The following is a 15,070-nucleotide window of genomic DNA, read 5'->3' on the forward strand; positions in this document are numbered from 1 at the left end:
ATGGAAACCATAATGGAAGCCTAGCACAAAACCCCAGGACTGAAACTCAATGAAGGGAGTGATACAAGTGACTGAAAAAAAAAAAAAAAGAATCAGATACTAAATGCAATCAATAAAACTGACCTGTAGAACTTGTGGGCATCACAGCTCAGAAACCTGTCCTATGGAGAAGAATCAGAAATGCAGTGACCAGAAATGCAATGATCAGAATCAAAGGAAGAGAAGGCACAATGAATATTACTGATGCCTCTCCTGCAAAACAGCAAAAACCTTTGCCAACCTTAGAGTTAACTGAGGAAGACCTTGAGGAAATAGAGGATAAAGTATTTAAAAATTTGTTATGAAGAACTCACAAATATATGCAATGTTTGCAGTTATTTTTAAATTTAAAATTAAAATGACTATTGAGATGGATATATAACATATAACAGATATTTAATATCTAAATTATTCAATTTCATAAGTTTTTTTTTAAGATTTATTTTATTTTATTTTTTTTTTGGAAAGGCAGATATACAGAGAGGAGGAGAGACAGAGAGGAAGATCTTCCATCCAATGGTTCACTCCCCAAGCAGTAGCAACGGTTGGAACTGAGCCAATCCCAAGCCAGGAACCAGGAGCTCTTCCTCCAGGTCTCCCACACAGGTGCAGGGTCCCAATTCTCTCAGCCATCCTTGACTGCTTTACCAGGCCATAAAAAGGGAGCTGGATGGGAAGCAGGGCTGCCGGGATTAGATCCAGAGACCACATGGGATCCCAGCGCATGCAAAGCGAGCATTTTAACCACTACACACCAGGCCCAATTTAATAAGTTTGAACACCACAACAATATAGTTTGCATTTTCCAAGATATTATATACCACATCCATTTGAATATTCTTTTTCCCCTCCTCCCGTTTCTTTTTCTTTCACTCTCCTTCCTCTCTCTCCTAAATTTGCTTTCTTTGACTCAGCATAACTATTGATCAGTTTTGAATAATTTACCCTTTGATATTGCTGAGTAATATTTTGTTCCATAGATACAGCACATTTTGCATATCCATTCACTTGTTAATGAAATCTTCATCATTTCTATTTTGGGGTCACTGCAACTAAAGTTGGGACAAACATTGATGGACAAGTCTTTGTTACAGACATTTGCTATCTTTTCAATCAGATGATCCACTATGAGCTGTCCGAATGAGAGGTATATTTTTAACTTTTAAAGAAGCTGTCAAATTTCTTATACTCTGCTTGTCTTACTTGCTACATACTGTCACCAACAATCAGTATAGAATATACTCAAATCGCTGTTTTATATAATCAGATGGTTTTTTGTGCTTTCTTATTGTATGTTTAGTTCATATTTCCTAACAAATAATAATGGCGAGAATTTTTAAATGTTCTTACATGTTCATATACCCGTTTGATAAAGTGTTTATTCCAATCGTTTGCTCACTGGAGGAGGTGTAATTTTTTTAGAGTGTTGATAGGTTTTCATATATCCAACATACCCTCATTGAGGCTAGAGATGAATTACTTTTCAAATTACTAATTTATTTAATTTGAGCAGTTGGGAGGAAAGCAGTGCTGAGCAAAAGAGGCAATGAGGAACAGAGGAGATATTTGAAGACAGAAATAGGGGGGAAGACACAGAGAGACAGACAGACCCACCATCTTTCGGACTACTCCACCAACACCCCAGAGCAGAGAACTCCATCAGGACGTCTGTGTTGGGAGAGACCTCTGCGCTGCTGCCTCTCAGAGCTGGATTACCAGGAAGCAGGATTCAAGAGGGGGGTCAGGAAATGAACCCAAGAAAGTAATTATCAAGCAATATCTTAGCCACTGCACCAAACACGCATTCTGGATTACTTTTAAAAACAGAACAATTGGGTCTGACACAGCAATCTTGCCTTGCATGCACCAGGATCCCATTTGAATGCTGGTTCATATACTGGCTGCTCCACTTCTCCTCCTACATCTTACTTGTGGCTTGGGAAAGCAGTTGAGGAGGACCCAAAGTCTTGGGACCCTGCACCTACATGGAAGAACTGGGAGAAGCTCCGGGCTCCTGGTTTCAGATCAGCTCAGCTCCAGCCATTGTGGCCACTTGGGGAGTGAACTAGCAGATGGAAGATCTTTGTCTCCCCTTCTCTCTATAAATCTAACTCTCCCAATTCAAAAAAAATTTTTTTAAGATTTATTTATTTATTGGAAAGTCAGATATACAGAGAGGAGGAGAAGAGACAGAGAGGAAGATCTTCCGTCTAATGATTCACTCCCCAAGTGAGCGCAATGGCCGATGCTATGCTGATCCGAAGCCAGGATCCAGGAACTTCTTCCCGGTATCCCACACAGGTGCAGGGTCCCAAGGCTTTGGGCCATCCTCGACTGCTTTCCCAGACAACAAGCAGGGAGCTGGATGGGAAGTGGGGCTGCCAGGATTAGAACCTGCGCCCATATGGGATCCAGGTGAGTTCAAGGCAAGGACTTTAGCAGCTAGGCCATGCTGCCGGGCTCCAAACTAAAAATTTTTTTTACAAAAAAAAAAGAAAAATTACTAAACGATTACAAATATTAAATTATCAGAGCTCACTAAGGTCTGGGAGTTATTCATATTCCTTCATGCCAAAGTGAATTGAGTATTTTGAATAAAATGGGCCTTCACAAAAGTTCCAAGAGAACTGTGGATTAGATAATGGGCATAGTAACACTAGATTTTCCATAAAGAACTTAAGAAAAAGCTTCAAAAATATTATTTATAAGGTAGTTGAATGTCAGAAAAATACAATTTCTCCAAAGGAAAACAATAAAACAGTACTCAACAATGTAAAATTTATAAACATCACAGTCTAATAAAATGTCTAGACGCATGAAAAAGCAAAAAAAAAATTATTCACAACTAGAAGAAATATGTCTTAATAAAATCAGATGTCATAAATGGAAAGAATGATGAAATTAAAGGAGACTTTATAGCTGCTACAGGGTGTTTTAAGAAGCCATGCTGAGAGAAATCACGGCTCAACATTGAGACACAGCAATGATTAATATTATAAATGAAATGTGGAGAATACTAAAACATGAAAGAACTTGGAATCAGGGAAATGTCCAAAGGCATGATGGCTTAACTGAACATGTTTAATTGAATTTCAAGAAGGATTAAAAATTTGGAGCTAGAAAAGGAATTCATAAATAACTAACAGATATTTTTCAAATTTCATTAAAAATTGCAAATTCAAGATTAATGAGCTCTGAGTTGGATAAACATGCACACACACACACACACACACACACAAATTACAAATGATGAATAGATGGCTAAAATAAGTGTTTCAAGAAAAACATCTTCAAAGCATAGAAAAGAGACATTATGCACAAACACAAAAAGTAAAGAAGACATCAGACAGGTAACTGGAAACTAAACAAGCCAGAGAATAATGAATCAATACCTTAGGAACCATATTCAGCCAAAATAACTTTGAAAAGGAAAGCAGATGGGTCAGCTTCCAGAAGAATGAAGTGCGGACTCTCCTGAATTCGTTTCCTAATGAAAGCAATGAGTAGATTGGCCGAACAACTTGCATCAGTCATTTTGGAACTCTGAAAATTGACCAAAGCTGCAGATAAACTAAATGATATCTAAGAGAGACTACTGAATCTCAATAAAACAGTGATGATGGTGGCATTTTAATTAGGAATTATTTCCAGTCTCCATCCATCCTCTTTCTTTCCATCAATGGAGAAGCTTTGTTAAAAATGCTATCCTCAAGTACAGCCAACAGTTCATAAAAACATACTGCTCTTTGGACACTCTTTAATCCAAAGACATTGTGGTTTTCTGATTTTACAAAGGCATCACATCATCATAAAATAAACAAACAAAAAAAAAATCCCCCAACCCCACTAGATAAAACAGAAACAAAACAACAAAGTTGTTTATTTCAGTTGAGTCAAACAAGATATTAGTTGGAATTTAAGAGAGATTAGCGAACTAGACTATAGAAAATCACCTAAATACTTGTTATCCATATGAGACAAATGTTATATTCAAAGATACAAGTAAATTAAAACTAGAGGAGGGGTAGAGATTTATCATACAAGTAGTAAGGAAAAGAAGGTGACATGTTATATAAATACCAAACCAACCTAACTTCACTGCTGGCTAGTCTAGAGTCTCAGGCAGCACACTTCCCCAAGAACAATTTCACTTGTATTCTGCTCTCCTCTCCTCCTGGGCATGCAGTGATCCACCTGGCTTCCCAGCTGGCTGGATGGCAATGGCCTTCAGGCAGGTCAAGTCCACAGGAAACCTGCTTTCCCCAATGAATTAAAAGCTACTGGGACAGGTATTGAGCTGCTTCTCTCTCTCATATGGGAGAGGCTTCTCTCTCATCCAGAAAGGCTCCCTTGTCTCCCATTTTAGAGACTTGTACTTGTGTCTCTCTTCTTTCTCATTCCATGTCTTCTACCCTCTTTATCCTGACCTAAGTTGCACTGGATGTGACAGTAGAGGCCATTAAAAAATAGTAATAAATAGAACAGAACTGAACTAATATGAAGCATACCCTCAAACACCAGTGAGCTAAAATGAGAATTGCAAAATCAAAATTTGGAAAATGCATTTGTAGAAACACTATACACTTCTTAATAACTAATGAGTCAAAAAATGAGTTCTGAAAGAAAACGGAAAATAGAAGATGAATTAAAATACAAATAAAATAATCCACAACTATGGGGAGGCTGTTAAACCAATTCTTAGGAGAAACATATCTATCTTTATATATCTATAGTGAGAAAGAATAAAAATTTCAAACCAGTAACCTAACCTTCCACAAGAGCTAAACAATAATACAGGACAAAAAGTTGGAAGGAAATGAAATTTAGAAGCAGGAATAAATGAATTAGAGTTGAAAATTTATAGAGAAAAGAAATGAAGTCCAATGGAAGTTTCTTTTAAAGTATGCTTTTTGTTCTTTGCTTTTGTTTTATTTTTATTGGAAAGGCAGCTTTACAGAGAGAAGGAGATAAAGAGAGAAAGATTTTTCTTGCTGGTTCACTCCCCAATTGGCCGCAAAGGCAGGAGCTGAGCTGATCTGAATCCAGGAGCCAGAAGCTTCTCTCAGATATCCCACACAGGTACCTTTCAAAGCTTTGGGCCATCCTCTACTGCATTCCCAGGCTACGGGTAGGGAGCTGGATGGAAAGTGGAGCAACCAGGATATGAACCAACATCCATTTGAGATCACAGCACATGCAAGACAAGGATTTAGTCACTGAGCCATCACGCTGGGTCCCCAGAGGAAGTTCTTTGAAAAACTAACAAAACTTGCACATTACAGTCAGAATGCCCAAGAAAAAGAGAGTACTAAATTACCAGGAATTAGAAAGGGAGCATCATTATCAGCCTCACAGAAAGGGAATACCCTGAGGTGCCACATACCAACACATTAGCTGACTCAGATGAAGTGTATCAGTTCTTAAACTGTCAAGAAGAAACAGAAAATAACAGCAAACTCAAAACGAATAAAGAAATCAAATTAATAATGTTAAAATTTTCAGAAGGAAAAATTCAGGCTCAGAGAATTTCACTGTTGAGTTCTATCAATGCTTAAGGAACCAGTACTAATCCTTCACAAACTCTTCAAACATCTAGAAGTGTAGGTAGCACCTATAAATTCATTATCTTATATGAAGTCAATATTATTTTGATAGAAAAAACACAGACAAAAATAACAAGAAAAAATTCTAAAGATTGATATATTTTTTTCTAATAATATACATGTAAAAATAATCAACCAAATACAAGCAATCCAAATTAAACTATATACTAAATAAATTATACAGTATTTCTACATAAAATTTATTCTAATAGTGAACAATTGGCTTTAATCCAGAAATCAAGCAAAATAACATGCCACAGTTAAAGAGCACAGAACAAAAATCCATGATAGTCTCAAGAGATTTAGGAAAAGCAGGTGTCAAAAAACTCGCAGTAAGGCTCAAGGACCACTGAGAAATGAAATCAAGAAAGCAGTTGCATTAATAATAGAACGAAAAAGAACCTAGCATGAAAAAAAAGTAGTAAATGGAGCAAAACAAGTGTAATATTATGTGCTTGAAACCATAAAATTTAAGGAGCCTGTGTATTATAAAAATTTAAACAACTGCCTTCAACTCTGGCATCCCTTATGGGAGTGCAAGCTCAAATGCCAACTCCCACCTAATATGCCTGGGAAAGCAATGAATATCAGCAGTAATCATTGGGGAAGCAGAGCTGCCAGCAGATATTATGAACTGGCACAGTCTGGCCTTCCCCCAGACCTAATCCACACATATACTGGCAGGTACTTTAACCTGGCCTGGTCCGGGCTGCACCTTGCCTTGGTTCTGGAGCTCACCTGCAGCGACTGTATTCTGACAAAAGAATTCTCCAAGCTCCTCTATCAGGTCACCTCCTAGCAGCAGATCTTATGTACACCAGAGGGTCCTTGGCCCAGGCGGACTTAGTCTACCTCCTGTTGTGGCAGAAATAGTGGCCTTGCCCAACCGGCCAACACTCATTCCAGTTCTTACCATTGCATGTTACAACCCAGCTACATCTGGTCTACATCCTGACAAAGCTCCCACATGGCTCAGTGGGAGTTAAGATCTAACCCAGCCTGTTCTACACACACTATTACTCTCATGATCATCAGTGGATGCCGGACACTAGCCCAGTTTGGACACCCTAGACCCAGTCTATACCCATGCTGAGTGACACTTCAGCCATGCCAGCCCAATTGTCACCCCTATTCCAGTTCTCACACTCACCAGCTGGGTATTCTCTTAGCTCCGCAACCAAGACTGTTCCCAGCCATAGCTCTTACATGTGTTGGTAGTTGCTCTGACCCAGCTTGGTATAGCCCACCCACCATCTTGGCCTTTACCATCAGATGCTATAGCCTGGCCTGATCTGACCTGCTTCCAGTCCCAACTCTTGCTGGCAGCCTAGTCCTACACAGTCAGCTCACATCCCTGACTCTTGCAAACTGGTAGGTGTGACCACAATGCCTGGCAATGGGCTAGGCCAAAGCCAGAGGTTGAGAACTCCATTTGGGATATCCACATTGGTGACAGGGGCTTAAGTAATTGGGTTATTATCTGTTGCATTCTCAGACGCTTTAGCAGGGAGGCTGGTAAAAAGCAGGACCTGGAACCAGTGCTGTGCCATAGCAGTCTACACTTTAGCCTGCAGCACTGGAAACCCACATGGGCACTGATTTGATTCTCAGTTGTTCTACTTCCAATCCAGCTCCCTACAAATGTGCCTGGGAAAGCAGGCACCCAGACAGGAGACCTGGATAAAGCAAATGGCTTCTGGCTTCAGATTAGCCAAGTCCAGCTTTTGTGGACATGAGGAGAGTGAATCAGTGTATAAAATAGCTCTCTCCCCGTCTCTCTGTCTCTCTGCCTTTCAAATAAAAGCAAGTAAATCTTAAAAACAAATAATAAAATAAGGGCCCAGTGCAGTAGCCTAGTGACTAAAATCCTCACCTTGCATGTAACGGGATCCCATATGGACACTGATTCATGTCCCACCCACACCACTTCCTATCCAGCTCCCTGCTTGTGGCCTGAGAAAAGCAGTCGAGGACAGCCTAAAGCCTTGGAACCTTGCACCTGTGCTGCAGACCCAGAAGAGGCTGCTAGCTCCTGGCTTCGAATCAGCTCAGCTTCAGCCATTGAGGCCACTTGAGGAGTGACTCATTGGATGGAAGATCTTCCTCTCTGTCTTTCCTCCTCTCTGAATATCTTTCCAATAAAAATAAATCTTTAAATAATAATGATAGTAATAATAATAAAAAGTGGAGCCATTGAGACTTGAACCAATAGTTTGAATGGGATGTCAGAGTTGCAAGGAGAGCTTAGCCTGCTGCGCTACAACACTGGCCCCCATTATGGTGCTTGTTTACTTGTTTGTTGTAATTCTTTACTTTCCTTCTCCATCTCTTATGGTCATTAGTGGTTCAGTGATTCTTTTCAAGTGATGCTCTTTGATTCCGTTTGTTATTCTTGGCAAGTGTATTATTGAAAGGTTTTTGTTTTGTGGTTATCATGATACTTACAAAAAAACTTCCTTTGGCCATGAAACACCATGTTATGAAAGCAAATTTACTTATATTGTTTGAAAATATGGAGAAATACACCAAGAAATGCAAATCCTAATTAAGCACTTTACATCTGTGTTTTACTGCTCCCTGCTTTTTGGGTTTTGGATGTTACATTTAACATTTTTCTATATTGCCTGTCAACATCTTAATTTACTAACTTACTAATTACAATTGGCTTTTAATCTTCACAGTAAAGATATGTGTACTGCATGCCACATTTACAATGTTTGAGCATTCTGAAAAATTTGTTGGCATAATTTGTCTTGCCACTGAATTTTCTACCTGTTGATATTTCTTCTTGTCAGTGCCTCTGTCTCTCTCGGCATGAGGAACACCTTATAGCATTTTTGGGAACATAGATCTGGTGGTGATAAATTCTCTTGGCTTGTCTAGGAATGTCTATTTCTCCCTAGTATCTGAAGGATCGTTTTGTTGGAGATAATACTCTTGTCTGCCAATTGTTGTTTTCTTCAGTGATGTAAAAGTGTCATCCCACCCTCTACTGGTTCTGAAGGTTTGGATTCATTTTATGTACAATTTGTCTCTTTTCTCTCGCAAATTTCCCAATTCCTTACCTCTCTGAAACCTTGGAGAACATCATTATAATACATAGGATAGATTTGGTTGGGTTGAATCTGACTGTTGATTTTGGACCTTCCTGTTCCTAAGCAGGTGCATCTTACTGTGGATTTTTGAAATTTTTGGTATCGTCTCTTTGACTATTACCCGTACCTCCTTTAAAGTCCCTCTTAGATAACTTGAATTCCAATAATTTGAATACTTGCTATTTGCATTCTCTGCTATATTTCCCCTAAGCTTTCTTCATTCTTCTTTTTCTTTTTTCTTTCAAATCCTCATTTTCTTTCTTTCTTAAATATTTTATTTATTTTCATTGGACACGCAGATTTATAGAGAGAAGAGAGAGAAAGATTGTCAGATACAAGGTCCCAAGGCTTTGGGTGGTCCTCTGCTGATTTCCCATGGCACAAGCAGGGACCTGGATGGAAAGTGTACCATCCAGGACACAAACTGATACGCATAAGGGATGCCTGTGCTTGGAGTTGGAGACAGTTGAGCCATTGTGTGGGCCCTTAGCCATATGCATTTTCCAAGGGCCTGTCTCTTAGCTCTTCTTCTGCTTGATCTATTCTGTTGTTGATGATTTATAGTATATTTTGTTCATTCACTTACTGTACTTTTCAGATGAAGGATTTCAAATCTTTGATAGAATACTGGATTATTTCTCTGGGTTCTCTTATATTTCACCGAGTTTCCTTAGAACAGTTATTTAGGAATCTTTATCCAAGCATTTGGAAAACTTAGTTCCCACATGAAGGGTTTCTGTCATCCTATCTTGCTGTTTAGATGAGGTCATAGTACTCAGGAAGTTCATAACATTTGCTAAAACATGACACCACATAATTAAAGGATTAGTTTTAGTAACTTGGCTGTTTCTGGTTTCCTTCTAGAAAATCCAAGTAATCTGTTTATTATCTTGAACTCATGTATTTTTTCTGCTAAATGAACACTAGGTACAACAATATCAAGGTTCCTTCCAGATCTTCACATGGATATGTTCTCACTGATTCCATCCTACAATGTTCTCCAAATTCAGATTTATCCCAAAACAAGGTCTGGTTCAATAAACATAAATTTACATCACTTGATATTCTAGGAATATTAGTAGGTGGTCTTATTTCCTTAAAATTATTAACCAAAAAGCAGAACCAAGGTGGCAACTGAATAAAAAGCTCTCGTGAGCAACTTCCTGTAGAAAAGTCAGTTGGAACAGTAACACACACACTAAGTAACTTTTATAAAATAGCTTTCCTTATCTGGATGTGAACATTTTTAGATATTTTATTCAATTCAATAAATAAGTATGGCTTCATGTGTAGATAATAATAATAAATCAAAATGTTAGGGTAAAAACAGCTCATCAAAAGCACTGGCAGAAAATATCATTTAAGTCCATTTGTGCTTTTAAAATGCAGTAATATATTTTTCATTTTTCTCTTTCTGCACCATTGTCCGCGTTTGATTTCAGAATTCTGCTAAAAATGTAAGGAACCAAACTAAAGGGCAAAAATAAAAATAGAGATGGCAATTCCTCTGCATTCCAATGTAGTTGGATTTTCTCTGTCTATTCTTATAGCATTTTGACTTCATCTTCCCATACAATAGGCTCTTCCATTTTTTAAGTTATAAGTGCAAAAATCTTCAAAAACATCAGAAAATGAAGAATTTTCCTCTAGTTAAATATGCAGGATTATAATATCCCTTTTGAATTTGCTCCATCGTTGTTTAAAGCCCAAACTTCAGTTATCTGAAGCCCTGTTTTCTGAAAAGTGGTTTTATATATTTTTTTAAAAAAATGTTTTTTGTTCTTTGTTTACAACATGAATCTGAAATCATGAATTTCTGGAATTCATCTTCCCCCCCAACCTGATCTAAGTCCCTCTGGAGAGGACCCAGCTACCATATTTCCTGTCTCACCTCTTTTGAGATTTCCAGTACAATCAGAATGAGAGCTTCAATACCCAATATTCATCACTGGACAGATCAACTAAACAAAAACTCAACAAAAATGAAACACTGCCCTATGGACCAAATGGAAATAACTGGCGTCTCACAGAGCATTCATCCCAAAGATACACTATAGGCAGTTATAATTAAAACAGTTTGGTTCCTGCACAAGAATAAACATGTAGATCAATGGAACAGAATAGAAACTCCAGAAATTAATCCATGCAGCAAAAACCAACTAATCTTTGACAGACTAGCTAAACTCACTCCCAGGTGAAAGGATAGTATATGGTGTTGGGAAAATTAGATCTCTGCATGCAAATTAAAACTGTCCCTTCCTTATATCCTATACAAAAATCAGCTCACCACAGATCAAAGATATAAATCTACTATCTGATATTATCAAATTATCAAAAAAAATGGAAAAAGTGCAAGACATAGACAAAAGCAAATACTGTACTAAATACCTAATTTATGTATTTACTCAACCTTGTTTATGACATCACCATGAACTTTGATCAGCATAAATTATTTTCAGGCAAATTATATCACTATTTCAGGAAACATAATACTTGAGAGAAAAGACATAACAAAGTCTATAGAAAAAGAGTATCATTGAGAAACCACATGGATTTTCAAAAATTTTTACACCAAAATAAATTTTTCCATACCATTTGGGCTGTTTAACAAATTTAGATCCACTTTTAAAGATCATCAAAATATCAAGTTAAATTTAGAACTATCTGCCACTGTCAATTTGGTTTAGTTTTTTAGTATGAAGGAAATGTACTAGCCAAAAAAGCTATCATTGTCTACATTTTTATTTGACAGCCTTTTGTCCTTTCATATTAACCACAGTGATCTATAAAGGACTTTGTTTTTGTGGAGAAAAAATTATTCTTGCTTTTTAAAAATAATCACGAATTCACTACTATTTATCACACATAATACAAAGTCCCAGGAACATGCAATGATTAAAAAAAAAAAAAGAATCTCTACTTATGGGCAATTAGGTTCCAACTGAGAATACAGAAACATGCAGGCAACTACCAAGTGCAAGTTTGTTTCTAATTTGAAAAGATGACCAAATATTGGTCAGATTTTAGAGAAAAATGCATCTTTTGGTTTAAGACTAGAAATGTCTGTTTAGGGCACAGCACGATGGCTCTATTGGCTAATCCCTTGCAAGTCCAGAGATTCCATGTGGGTGCCAGTTCATGCTCCCTGTCTGTGGCCTGAGAAAGCAGCAGAGGATGACTCAAAGCCTTGGAACCCTGCACCTGCATGAAGCCTGGATGAACTACTGCTTCCTGACTTTGGATCGTCTCAGCAGCAGTTGTTGCAGCCATGTGGGGAGTGAACCAGCAGATGGAAAAGCTCTATCTCTCCTGCCTTAGTAAATCTGACCTACCTTTCCAATAAAAAACAAATCATGTTTTTTAAATGTGTATTAAGTGCCATGGAGTCGTCACTGCTCCAGAAACAAAGTATCTTAAACTGAGATTTCTGATATAGATGGAATGTCATGATTTACCAAATCATCCATAGAATGAGTTACATTATGATCCTAGATATATTTCCAACTTAAAAAATAGGATTAGCATAATTAATACTACATCAATCTGAAATATCACCATTTCATTCAGAAAAGTTTTATTTTCCAATGTGTGATTTTATGATGATATTTATTCTTCCATTTCTGTCTTTCTGGGCCTAGATTTCAGAAAGCATATTTTAATTTCCTGGCATTTTCCCATTTACCAAAGCTGAATGGCCCAAAAGTGGACAGACATCTCTAACGTCTATCACTTCATCTATCTGGGACATTGGAAACATAAAACCTCAGACCACAAAAAAAAAAATGTTACTGCTTAGTGACTGATGGCTCTGCTATGGATTTCTGAAGAGTTCACACTCTTCTGCTGAGTCCCTTTATCAGTCAGTATGTATTCAGATTGGCTCAGCTCTGGCCGTTGCAGCCATTAGGGGAGTGAGGCAGCAGATGGAAGATCTTCCTCTCTGTCTCTTTGCTTCTCTATATATCTGCCTTTCCAATTTAATAATAATATATTTTTAAAAAGAACATATAAGGAATGTTGGTGTTTCCAGTCAGCTGTGAAGCGAAATCTGGCCGTGCTAAACTTAGTTGGCTTAGGTGAATCTCAGAGAGGATCCCAAAGGAACACATCATTCTGGGAGTCAAGCTGAGTGGGATAGGAAAGATAATGCAGTTTGAAACACAAATCCTTTGTCCAAAAATGGGATTTTTGAAGTAAACTTATGGTAGATGAGAACCCCGTAGAGATTTCCAGAAAGCATTTGTGTCTGGATCATAAAGGCTATTTGCCAGTTCCATGGGAGCGAAATGATATGTCCAGAGGACAGCAAAGCGCCTTTAAGTATTATTTTACCAAGTCACAATATGAAAACAAGACTGCCAATGACAGTTCCTAGAGAGATGTCATGAGTTGATACGTAAAGATGGCAGAGAATAAAATGGAAACCTTTCTAGGGATGTTGGAGAGGAGTGTGGGAAGATTTTATAGTCAGACTCAAGTGGGTATTGAATTCCACCTTAATTATTAGTAATTTCATTACCTTGGGAAAATTCCTTTATTCTGTACTACAATTTCACTATCTATAAAAGAGGAATGTCTGAACCAACTGACTGCTCATCATAGTAATTAAATGTATTAGTTGTGTATCTGATGACCTCTAGTAGAAGCCCTATACATTCTTTCTGGAGCAGAAAGCACTGTAGACTAGTTCCAGGGGTACATAATACACCATAATAATTTAGGATAGTCCACTCCTGAGGCTGCCTGTCAGCTTTCTGGCTTGTTCAATCACTCAATATTCCTTTACTATGTTAATACAAAGTCTCAGACAGCCTGCAGAACTCTAGACTTTAGTCACAGTAAGCAGGTCATGTCCCTGCCTTAGAATATCTAAGTGTCTAGCACAAGAGATAAGCAAGCAAATGGATAGTTAGTTGTTGGTGGATACCAGAACCAACGTTTTGTGAAAACACTATTCCATTAGAACAGCTAAGTCAAAACTTATTATGCTTATTACACAGAAAATTGCAATAGGAAATACAAAGTACTTGATACATCAAAAGTGCCAACAATGTGAGTTCCTTTCCCTTCTTTACAGAGAAATGGCTTAAGGTTGTACTAATCATCGAATTTTCCCCTAAATCATTAGTGAACAAACATGTTCTTCTGATATTCCACAAGAGCTAAGAAACCCCTTCTTTCCCCCAGAAAAATCAATATCACCCAGATTGTTTTCATTGGCAAATCCTTTGTCACTGGACTGGCACTTCCATAATTCTTTTTTCTTGATGACAAGATGTTCCCTAATTCTTTTTTCTTAATGACAAGACCAGGAGGAAATCATGTGAATACACTCAAAGAATGTTGACTTCTGAATTCTGTGAGAAGCTAGCACTTGAATCATTTCCAAAACAACCCAGTCTTTGGAGAGCATCAAAGGTTAGTGGGCTTTGTTGTGCTTAAAGCATTTCTGGCAATCTTATGGGAAAAAGTAAACATTTTCACAAAATTCAAATCACCATGGAATGGGTCTTTTCACATGCTGTTTACACTGAACTGAGTCTTTGATAGTTTATCTCCATCCAGAATTCACAAAGGAAAGTATGGAAAAATGTAATTCTTAATCTTTGCTTTTAGCTTTTATGTCCTGATCAGAGACTAGTTCTAACCATTGCAATTTGTTCTAAATTCTTTCTTAGATTATTGGACACAATATGTTTATTTGTCATTATAAATGGCAATATTTTATTATCTTATGGTATCTTAAGGTTCTAATATGGTGAAAAACATTCCTATTATCATCTTTTTTCATGTAGTGATTTGCTTTTTATTATGATGATTTATTCTTCATTTACCATCTAGGAGTATATTTTCTTGACAGTTACAGGTTCCAAGTTGTAGAGATGTCTTTTCTAGATATCTATGTCTGTTTTCTCAAAGGACTTCAAAGGTCTCACCAGACCCACATCAGGTATTTTTGAGCAGCTTTATTAAGGTAGAATTAGCACAAAATAAAGTTCATCATTAAAGTTCACGATTTAATAAATTTTGATATATCTATATATCCATAAAATCACAACAAAAATTCAATTATGTATATTCATCACTCAAAAGTTCAAGCTCCTTTTTTTCCTGATCCACATTCACTCCCAACTGTCCAGTTAACCATTGATCTGATTCTGCTATATTAGTTTCCATTTCCAAGATACGTGATAAGCATTGACTTGTTTTGTTTACTGCATTATAATTTCAAGGTTCATACATTTTTTTAAGCAAAAGCTGATTGCTTTTTATTCCTGATTTTATTTTAAAATCACAAAAATGTATCTTATTTAGCTAATTTTTTCTTTATTT

This window comes from Ochotona curzoniae, unplaced genomic scaffold (assembly GCF_017591425.1).
Source record: "Ochotona curzoniae isolate NIBS_2020 unplaced genomic scaffold, NIBS_Ocur_1.0 contig_2723, whole genome shotgun sequence".
Classification (NCBI taxonomy): domain Eukaryota; kingdom Metazoa; phylum Chordata; class Mammalia; order Lagomorpha; family Ochotonidae; genus Ochotona; species Ochotona curzoniae.